The following is an 11,372-nucleotide window of genomic DNA, read 5'->3' as shown; positions in this document are numbered from 1 at the left end:
ACAGCTACAGGGAGGCTAGTCTCACGGTGCCACCTCAGGGCCCCTCTTGCCGTCCCCACAGACCAGAGTGGATGAAAAAGGGGGCCCCATACTAAACCTGAGGAGCTCAGGAGGCCTGCACACTCAGAGACGGAAAGCAACCACACAGGATGGTCCAAACATAAAGATTCCCAACTAGAAGCAGGTCATGGCGGGTAGTCTAGTCCTAGGCCCGTAGCTTCCTTGACAAGTATCAGTCTTTACGGGAAGGGAGCGGTGATTGCCCTCCCTGTGCATCGAAGGTACCAGACCTCTGGCCCTAGCCGGTTTGGCTCAGTGGATAGAGTGTCAGCCTGTGGACTGAAGGGTCCCAGGTTCGATTCCAGTCAAGGGCATGTACCTTGGTTGCGGGCACATCCCCAGTAGGGGGTGTGCAGGAGGCAGCTGATTGATGTTTCTCCCTCATCGATATTTCTAACTATTTCTCTCCCTTCCTCTCTGTAAAAAAAAAAAAAAAAAATCAATAAAAAAAATATATTAAGGTACCAGACCTCTGAATCTCAGAGAAATCCCCTTTTCCAGACCCACCCAACCCCTCCCTCCCCGGCACAACCACTGGCACCTGAGCAGAGACCACAGAGCCCTCACTGTTCTCTCATCCCCGAATGCCATCTCCACCTGCTGTCAATGTTAACCATTAACTGCCCCACACCCGCAAATGGAGGATGGGTTCTCCATTTGCCTTTTTATCTGAGCCCAGCTTTGCTTCCTCCCTCCCCCTTCGTCTACCACCCACGGATACCATGTGACCCCCCCTATATCCCCTCCTTTGATTCTAACGTATAAAAGAAGCCGTAAAACTGCCATTCTCCGGAGCATATTTCCAATCCGTTGAGATTTTGTTTCCTAGCAAATGTTGCCAGTTTGGCTCAAATAAGCTCATAAAAATTCTCTATGGGTTTGGAGACTCCTTAGGTCGGTACCAGTGTGCACACAGCCCCCTCCCCAGGCACCCTCCCTGGGTCAAGGGTGAGGCCCTGTCAGGGTTTGCCTCCTCGACCCCCCCCCCCCCTCTCTCTGTAGAGGGCTGGATGGATTACTCAGCGTGGCTGCCATGGGTTCTGACTAGCCAGGATGTCTATTAGTCCCCTCAGGGGATGTAGTCTGTTTTCCTGCTCGTCTGTTACATGTTGATCTGCTGCTTTAACACTCTGAGAAGGTTCTTCATTTCTTAATCTCCCAGTTCTCAGGAGAGGCTGTGGCTGTGGCAGCTCCGTGGTCGGTGAGACACATACTACACACATTTCTGAGCCTATGAGGTGCTCTTCCCTGGGGCGACAGTGACTTTGGATTTAGCATAAAGATCTTGGAATTTCTTCTGCCCTGATTTGGGGGTGGTGGGGGGCAGAGGAGCTGGCTTTGAAGCACAATGGAGGGTGGTACGGTATGTAAATGTCTTTCTCACAGTGATGGTGAAAGGACAGAACAGGACTGATAGTGTGTCCTTAACCCCTTTTCCAAGAAAAAGCCGCAGAATGTATCAGTTACTCAGCCTGCCCTTATCTCGGCCAATGGGAAAGTGGGGGAAACTAGCCCAAGGCCAAGAGTATGCTGGCCACCCCCTGTCTTTGTGTAACCAGACCCTAGCTGCACCCTGCCCTTGCATTGCTAGCCCCCGGCCCTCACTCAACCAACCGGAATCAGCCAAATCAGTGGTCAGAGTGTGCCCCCACCCCCAGACCCCAAGCCCTATAAATTCTTTGTTCTCTTGGAACTCGGGGCCCTCTCACACCCTATCGCTGCGTCGGTAGGGGAGGCAGAGGGATCAGGTCCCGGGCTTGAATAAAAGACTCTATGCTTTTGCATCAACTCGGCTCCCTAGTGGTCTGTCTTGGGGGATTTTGAAATCTGGGCATAACAATGGGAACTTGAACCAGGAGGAGATGGGACGCCTGGATCCAGTTCTTGGTCTAGACCTGAAAAATGAGAGCTATGGGGGTTCGAGTCCTGACTGGCTTTTGCAAATGTAGATGAGCCTAACTTTGTCATGCTCACGTTTCCCGAAGAGCACAGGTGACCTTTGAGGGTAGGGGACGCGATGAAGAACTACTGGGGGTTGGAGGATGCTACTGGTCCTCCATTGTCTGAGAATTGACGAGGCAGTCGGGAAGGCAACGGAGAATGTGTGGGTTCTCAGGTCAACGAGAACGCAGATCCCTGCTCTGTCCACCATCTGCTTCTCCTACCTTCTTCCTTCATCGAGCAAGAGATGAATTCCCAATTAAGTTTTCTCTGTCCAAGGACACACAGGAAATTGTTTTTCTCCTATTTATAGAAATCCATTTGCATTTGTGAGGCTCATAATGTCTCATACATCTTCCCAGCCAGATAGAAGATTAATTGAAAGGGTTTGCTGAGTTATACTCCAAAGTCCGCACGAAAACTCTTTGAAGACAAATGCTTTCAGTATTTTCTCGCCTGTCAGGAGAATCCCTCACCCAGTGCTTGTCCGTGTTAATAAGCCCAGGCACAAACAGCAGATGTGAGTCAATTAATAAATATTCACTTGCAATATTTAAGGGCACGAAAAGGTGTGAGAAGAGCATAACCAATAATCGTGCGATTATCGCTCAGCTTAAAAAACACAGCACGACATTGCCAACACTGTTGACTCCGCCCCATCACCTCCTCTTCCCTCCAGAGAAAATCAGTGAGTTACCTGAATTCGGTGTTTCTCTCTCATGATTTCTTTATGCTAAAAACCACACACACACACACACACACACACACACACAATCAGTGACTGTTGACCATTTATAAGTATTTTTACATCCACAAACTCTTTTAATTGATTCATGGAGGCTGCTATATTTGAGATGCTTTGATGGGTGATGTGGGAAAAACTAAAAAGTGTACGGTTGTGCTTTGATCTAAAATGCCTTGCATCCTAATTGGGAGGGTCAGCCCAGGTGCAGGCAAACTTAGCCGACAAATACACAACCTGGGATTTTAATTCGTAGGTGGTAATTGGATGGCCTGGTGATGGAGAACAGATAATAACGCGGACAAAGCTGGGTGAGTGGGAGCTGGGGGCTGGCACTGACTGCAGAGAGAAGGGGCATCTGGAGCGAGCCAGGACGTCGGAGCAGGATTTGAGTATGAGGGTTGGTGTGTGAGAAAACGCCTGGAGAGGCCAAGAGGTCGGAGCTGGGAGCAAGGGCAGGTGAAGTGTAGGGAGGGGATGGTAAGTGGCTCTGATTAGCTGAGTGCCTACTGTGTGCTGAGCTCTGCAAAGTGCTCCACAGAAGTACAGTGGGGCCTTGACTTACGAGTTTAATTTGTTCGGAGACCGAGCTCGTTAAGGAGCTCGTTAACTCAAATTACTCTATCAACTCAATGCAAAAAATCGGCGGAGAGACAGCTGGTATCTCAAAAAACTCATTAGTCGGGACACTCGTAAGTCAAGGCCCCACTGTAAAAGCTTTTCGTCTTCCCAACAACCCGGTGAGGGTGGGAGTATTATCCCCATTTCTCAGATGAGAAAAGTGAGGCTTACACAAGCAAAGAGTCCCCTCATTGGCGCAGTTCTTCCTGGTGAATTTCAGAACCCAGTTTTGTTAGGGGTGGTTACATGTCTCACTGTTGTAGGCTGAACTGTGAGTCTCCACCCCCACCCCCAGCCAATCCTCAGATTCAGATGTTGGAGCCTGTACACCTTGGACCTGGGAATATGGCTGTACTTAGAGACAGGGCCTTCAAAGAGGTGGTTACGTTAAAATAAGGCTATTATGATAGGCCCTACTCCAATTTGATTCATGTTTTTTTTTTTCTTTTTAAGAAGAATAAACTGGACACACAGATAGACACTGGTATGCATGCACACAGAGGCAGGACCATGTGGGGACACGGTGGGAGGTGGCCAAGGAGAGCAGTCTCAGGAGAAGCGAAACCGGCTGACACCTCGATCTTGGCCTCCCAGCCAGTGAACCAGACTCGTTTATCAATATTTACATAGTAGTATTTATCTAACGAAGACGTGCCCAGCACAGCAGAGGGTGAGAAAGGTGTGCCCACAGTTCCGCTGACCACACACCCAGAAGAGTCAAGTGAAACAGAGCCAAGGACAAAGAAGGAAAACGCCGGTCAGGTTACCCAGAGGTCATTAGTGTCGAGGGATGTGTTATACGCGCATCTGCCTCTGCTTCCGGATAGATAAGCATCCCACCCATCAGGTGAGGATCCCCAACCCACTTTTCTTTTTCTTAAACTTTTTTTTATTGATTTCAGGGAGGAAGAGAGAGAGAGGGAGAGAGAGAGACAGAGACAGAAACATCAATGATGAGAGAGAATCATTGATCGGCTGCCTCCTGCACACCCCACACTGGGGATCGAGCCCATAGCCCAGGCATGTACCCTGACCAGGAATGGAACCATGACCTCCTGGTTCATAGGTCGACACTCAACCACTGAGCCATGCCCGGCCAGTCCCCAAACCATTTTTTACTTAATTTCATTGATTTCTGTCGTTAGCACCAATAGCTTCAGCTTTTCTAAAGCAAACTTCCCATTTCTGAATTCCTCTATGCGTGACTCCAGGCCTGGGTGCCTGGGAGAGACATTTACCACAGCTGGCTGCTTGGTGGAGGTGGAGTTTACTGGATCGACACCTGTGGTTCTAGCAGGCGGGGCACTGCGCGGCTAGAAGACTGCATTTGTCTCCAAGAGTTGAGCTTTCAATGAGTGCACCTCTCGGGGCACATGATTTTTTTCTTCCTACTCCATGAAGAGGGATATTTGAAAATAAGAACATAAACGCCGTCATCCCTCCCTAACTTTATTGATAAAACTCTCACTTTATTCTGTTTTGTAGACAACTCCCTAGAAATACCAATGGGCGAGCACTGGCCCTTCCCTGGCCCCGTTTCCACGAGTGGCCAACAGCACCATCTAGTGGTTGAGATTTCTCACGCGGTGGCTTGCATTGCAGGGGTGGGCAAAGGTAGGTTTACAGTTGGAACACAAATAAATGATACAATAATTAAGACATAATAACACAAGAATAAACTCTCAGTTTCATGTACTACAAACTGTAAACCCACTGTTGCCCACCCCTGTATTTACTCATTCCTTTGCTTTTATCTTTAGTTTTTGTTTTAGTAAATCATGCATATATCCAAAGCATCACATTGTTCTAATCTAACCAGTTTGATAGGAAAACAGGCCTCCTCTTGCCCCCTCTCACAATCTCCAGGGCTACCACTTTCATCTCTTTGGGCTATTTTTTTCCCCCTTGGTTTTACCACCTATCCCTAAATGCCACACTTGTGGTAATACTTCTAGATGCTTCTGTTTTAGAGACTATCACTGAAGATGGGAACTTAGCTCTTTTTCCTCCCTGATCCCTCCGCACATGTGCACCCTCCCCATTTGCCATCCTCCCAAAGGAGTTATAGCATCATTTTTGTTGGATAAACATTCAGGTTTAACATGATTTTGTCTACAAAATTCTACTCACAGCCGGTCCATGCAGTAAACCGGACTACTTTTTCTGTCCCGCACAACTTCTTGTTTCCCCTGGAGTCACTCATTTTCTTGGGTTTATTTTCTTAGTTTCCTTTGCTCTCATCACCAACCTGAATGAAAAATTTCTGACAGTTTCTGTCTCCTCTCAAGATGTCCAGGTAGGTCAGGTGTCCCATTCACTTCCTGTCTTGGAGGCATTGCTCCTGGCGCCTTCTACTCCCCTTGGTCTGGAGAGGTGGCCCTCCCTGCTGGGGCCCAGCCAGCCGCCTGGCCTCTCTTTCCCTTCATCTCTCTTCTGTGTCCCCTTCCATGTGTCTCCCGTGTGTTTCTTTCTTGGTTCACTCTCTGCCTTTGAAGGAACACATCCTATAGTTGTTTCTTGGGAAGGAGAGCATGCAAGGTAACTTTTTAAAAAATATATTTTATTGGTTTTTTACAGAGAGGAAGGGAGAGGGATAGAGCCCTTCCCAACCTAGATTTTCTGATTCCAGGATCCGTGTTTTTCCTACTCCCCCAAGCTCCCTGAGACTGTCACCTTGAAGTTGGGGCCCTTATTCTAAAGCGGTTTTCCTCCCCTGAGTGAGGTCCTCATTACCTGGCACCCAAAGTCACAGCGGGGCCCGGGAGAGAGTGGGGGCGTCGGCTGGGAGGCCAGGGAGACCGCTCTTTGGAACCCACATTTTAGATGTTCAGGTAGGGCCTGTGGTTCGTGGTCCGTCCTCTGGGGACCATGGGTCCTGAGGACTGGGCCGCAGCGTCGGGCCTCTGAGCCAGGTGGTGAGATGCAGGGTCGGTCGCATCAGTCAATGTGGCTGAAAAGGCACCCACTTCAAGGTCACGGGACTGGCCCCGGGGCACTGCTCCTTGTCATTGCAGAAGCTGGCAATTTCCAGAGCTGGGGTTTGCGTGCCCGAGTCGAGAAGTTGACCCTTATAAATACGTGAGCCTGGGCCAAAGTCCCTGCCAGGTGCCTGCACGAGGGGAATTTGCTGCCTGCCACCTCCCTCCCCCCTCGTCCCCTGAGTATTCAATGAGCACAGAGGGTGACCAGCTGGGGACATGGGAACGTATTTGTCTGGCCTTCTGATGCTATGGGGACATGTGTGAGCAACTGAGAATGTAGAACAAAGTGTGAGAGGTACTGATGTGAGAAACCAGGGGAGCTGCGATGTAGAACTGGGGTCCCCTGGGCCCTGCCCTCCGGCTTTCCCACCTCCCAGCATGACCCTCTGGGCCTCCGCCCTGCCAGGGCCCCACCCCAGACCAGCTCCCCAGCAGAGGAGTGTGAAGAGCCGGCCACTGCCCCTCCTTCCTTCTCTGCTCAGCTGTCCTGGCTTGAACAGAGTGCTGTTCAGCCTGCAGGGTTCCAGCGAGGCTGGGCCTGGATGAGGGAGGGGGAGGGGGCTCCTCCACGGGTCCCACGGTGCCCCGGGGAAGAACAGCACCCGGACTCTGTGGCAAGGTGGCACCCAGGGTCTTCAGAGTGGAGGCGTGACCAGGAGTCAGCCTTGTCCTTAGCCCAGGCCTCCATGAGTGTGTGTGTGGGTCCTGGCAAGGCTGTCTGGGGAACTTTCCAGCGAACAGAATCCCCTGAATGAAAAGGGCCTCCTCTGCTCCCTTTGCTGCGGCCTGGCCCAGTACAGGGACCCCTGTGTGTACCCTCCCCATGCCAGACGGGCAGAGGGTGCTCAGGGTGCTCTGTGGCTCTGCCGTCACCCCTGGGGTGCCAGCGCAGCAGGAAAAGGAAAACTACAGGATGCCACATGCCACCTGTACCTTGACCTTGAGCACACCAGCTGACAGCGCCTAGGACAGCGGTTCTCAACCTGTGGGTTGCGACCCCTTTGGGGGTCGAACAACCCTTTCACAGGGGTCGCCTAAGACCATCGGGAAGCACATATATAATTACATATTGTTTTTGTGATTAATCACTATGCTTTAATTATGTTCAGTTTGTAACAATGAAAATCCACCCTGCCTATCAGATATTTACATGACGATTCATAATAGTAGCAAACTTACAGTTATGAAGTAGCAACGAAAATAATTTTATGGTTGGGGGTCACCACAACATGAGGAGCTGTATTAAAGGGTTGCGGCATTAGGAAGGTTGAGCACCACTGGCCTAGAAGGACATTCCTTTCAGTGATGCTTTACAGGGGAACGGGCACCCTGCATTGCAGGCTGGGCAAGGCAAAGGATAGGGGACACTCCGTCTAGTCATCATTCGTTCGTTGGACAAGGTATCTGGCTTTGTAGCCTTAGAGCGCGAGGAATTCTGCTCCCTGAAGAACTTAGCTCCCAGAAGCTCTGAGTCAGCAAGGGAGAAAGCTGTTCCCATGGATATAATTGGCAAGAAAAGAGCCAACCAGGACCGCAAGGGTTAGGGGACGAAGGCGGGAATGCTGTCTGGGGGGGTGGGGTGGGGTTCCTGGGGAGCAGCCTGGGTACACAGCCTCCTGGGGCAGCTCTCTGTCTTCCCTGCTCTCACTGAGACAGTCAGGGAGGGGGTGGGTGGAGTCTTCAGCATAAAGAGCAAGATTTCTGTGGCTCTTTGGCCGCCTCCCTGGCCTATGTGTAGTCATCACTTCAGCCCACCAGACAGCTCAGTCCCAAGTGCTAAGGTAGCCTATCTATATTTGATCCTTTTCCAAAGATTTATTTTATATAGTTATATTTTTGAAATGTATAGTAAGTTGCCCACATTTGCTTTTTTTGCAGGAGTTCTCCGGTTATAAAAAAATACTGTTACTCCAAATTCCCTTTATTTGTCTTGGTCGTTCCCTGCAGGGGTGGGGAACGTCTGGCCCTGGGGCCGTATAAGGCCTGCGAAATCATTAGGTCTGGCCCTGCCAAGGCATTAGGGGTGAGTTAATTCAATGCCTGACCAAATATATCAGGCGAATTTTTAAGATGATAATTTTGTGTGGCCTGAGAATGATGTTATAATTATCCCAATGGCCCTTGGCAGGAAAAAGGTTCCCCAGCCCTTAGCACCTTTCCTTACTGTCTGCGGGCCTTTTAGAAGCTGGGAGGGGGAAGGGGTGGCTGTGTCTGATCCTGCAGGTGAGGTGATGCTCAGGTGTCAGTGCCCAAGGTCTTTCCTCTCAGCTGTTGAGTTTTACCTGTGAGAACCCCGCCTTCCTGCGTGGCTGCCCTCAGGCACCTGGGTGCTGCGTGGAGGGAGGGGGTCTGCGCCTCCCATTCAGGCAGCAGATTTCACACAACCCCCTTCACAATGCCACACTCAGTTTTCTCCAAGAGGAAACCCCAGCCTGGAGAATCTGTTTTGGATAAAGACTTTCAACCCATTTCCCTGGTTTCGGCCCCACCCATCAGCTGCCTTCAGCCGCACCTGGGCTGCCCAGCCTGGCCTCTGCGAGCCTGCAGCTGGCGTCCTGGGGGTGTCTCCCTTGCCGGACCTTGGGTTCCGCCCTTGCTGCTCTGCCCTGTCCTGCTTCCCAGCCCCCTAAAGCTTCGTGGGTGTCCCTTGGCTGCTCTTGTCTCCTTTCCTGTTCTTTGTCTTTATGGATTTCACCTTAAATACATTTTTTAAAAAATGTCTTTATTCCTGGGTTTTGTGGAGGGAGCCAAAATCAACATTTGTTCAACTCACCACATTTTCAACTTCGAATTCTCTTCAATTTCATTTCCTCTGCTCCCTCGCCCGGGGAGGCTGTGGCCACCTTCCTGGTAACCCTATCAGTGAGGCAATGGGCAGAGGAGCCTGGCGCCATAGGTGGGCCTGAGTTTGACCCTGTGTGCTGTGCCCAGAGACCAGGGTACATGGATGAAAACTGAAAAATCAGACAGAGGCCGAAAACCAGGACTACAGGCTTCATTGGAGGAGAAAGACCTGCCGGGCTGTCTCGCAAGGGGAGGACAGCAGCACGTGCAGGGGTGAGCATGCCTTTTGAGGGGCGGAATGGGAAGGGGTGGGGGGCCACACTGATTGGTGGCTTACTGCGTTGTCCATATAGGACATGGGCTTAGGGTATTTGGCAGGTGTGGATTGGTGGTCCAATGTATAGTCCATATAAGGTGCCTGGTTAGTCACTCAGGTATTTCTGGGCTGCAGGTTACGTCATACTCTGCCCACCAGTTGGGGGAAGGGAGGATCTATCAAAAACAACGCCGAGCCCTGAGGGCATTAGCATGGACCAGGTGCCCTGTGCCAAGCACTGAGCACACACAGGGCGCTGCGTTCACCTCGTGTTGTTTCCCGTCTTCTGCTCAGCGCCCTGGCAGCACTGCCCTGATTGGCCGCACTCACCGCGGTGGTCCATCCTGCACCCCTTCCTGGGACCCAGCACTGGGTTCCAGGTGCCAAGTCTGCCTGCTTGCCCTCCAGCTGCTCCTGAGCCTGTTCAGACCTCTGACCCTTCAGACTGGTCCCCTAGTGAATGGATTGCCCTGGCTTCCCCTGAATCACACAGGCACCTCCAACGGCCCCCTGTGTATCCAAACTGCACCTGTTGGGACATTAGTCACGATAAGGGTGTCTTTGAGATGTTCCAGCTTTCTTTAAGGGAAAAAAACCTCCATGGACCTGGCCCCGCAGCTCAGTGCAGAGGCCGAGGCTCCGGGTGCTTTGAGGCCGGTGGCCACCAGCAGGCCTAGCACAGAGCCCGGGAAGCAGGAGGGTACAGGTGCCCACTGCCAGGGCTCCCTGTGGCACAGCAGAGGCGGGAGGAGCAGCAGATGTGTGTGGCAGGAGCAGAACTGCTCCATGAAGACTGCGGGCTGGGGAGAGACTGAGGAGCTGAGTCCTGTTGGTTTAGCAGTGGTTCTCAACCTTCTGGCCCTTTAAATACAGTTCCTCATGTTGTGACCCAACCATCAAATTATTTTCGTTGCTCTTTCATAACTGTCATGTTGCTACTGTTATGAATCGTCATGTAAATATCTGATATGCAGGATGGTCTTAGGCGACACCTGAAAGGGTTGTTCGACCGCCAAAGAGGGGTTGCGACCCACAGGTTGAGAACCGCTGGTTTAGGGGAAGGTGCAGGGTTCCACCCGGTGGGATGTCTTCCCTTGCTCATCACAAGCAAGAGGGTGCATCTGGGAGAAAGGGCACATCAGCCCAGCCCTCCCCGTTGCTTAGCAACAGCCTCCTTCTCTTTCCCATCAGGTCCCCAAGGGCTGTTTGAAGGTGGGGAGGCAAGGGGTGGGATTGAGGTAAGATGACTCCCTGGTCTGCATAATAATTGGACGTTTGGCCCCATGGTGCTGCAGGTACCTGCCTTGCAAATGAATGAGACGCTTAAGAAAACATTCATTTTCCTCATTAGAGGGTTGTTCCTGAGGCTCTGAGAATTGATGTTTACCTAGGAGAGGTGTGGGCGTGTGCGTGCGTGTGTGTGTGTGTGTGTGTGTGTGTGTGTGCGCGCGCGCGCGCGCGTGTGTGTATTTCCAGGCCCCTGGAGGATAAGTGGGCGAATGAAGTGCGAACCCACAACTCACACACAGAAGTTGGCCTTCTTCCCCCGCAATCCCCTCTGGAAATTGGATGGGGAAAGCCCTTTTCCCGAATTGTCCTGTGAGACCCCAGTGCCTCTCCTGCTGGCCCTCTGAGAGCTCCCAGCCACTGGAACAGCCCTGGTGCCAGCCCAGGGCCTCGGAGACGCAGGCACCAAGCTGGGCAGGAGCTGGTAGAGTCACCACCAGTGATTCAGGGAGGGACACATCCTAGCCTCCCAGAATTCAAGGAGGGCCCACAGGGCCATGCAGAGTTCTCTAGCCAGAGCCGCTCTCCGGGGCTCTCTCCTCCCCGCCAAGGCCTCCTGGAGCTGGCGCCCTGCTCTGCCGTTTCTGAGAGCAGCAGCCAGGGCCCGACCCCCATGCTCAGGGCGCATTCCCAGGGCCCC

The sequence above is a fragment of the Myotis daubentonii genome, chromosome 19 (genome assembly GCF_963259705.1).
Source record: "Myotis daubentonii chromosome 19, mMyoDau2.1, whole genome shotgun sequence".
Taxonomy (NCBI): Eukaryota; Metazoa; Chordata; class Mammalia; order Chiroptera; family Vespertilionidae; genus Myotis; species Myotis daubentonii.
Note: the sequence above shows the minus strand (reverse complement) of the source record.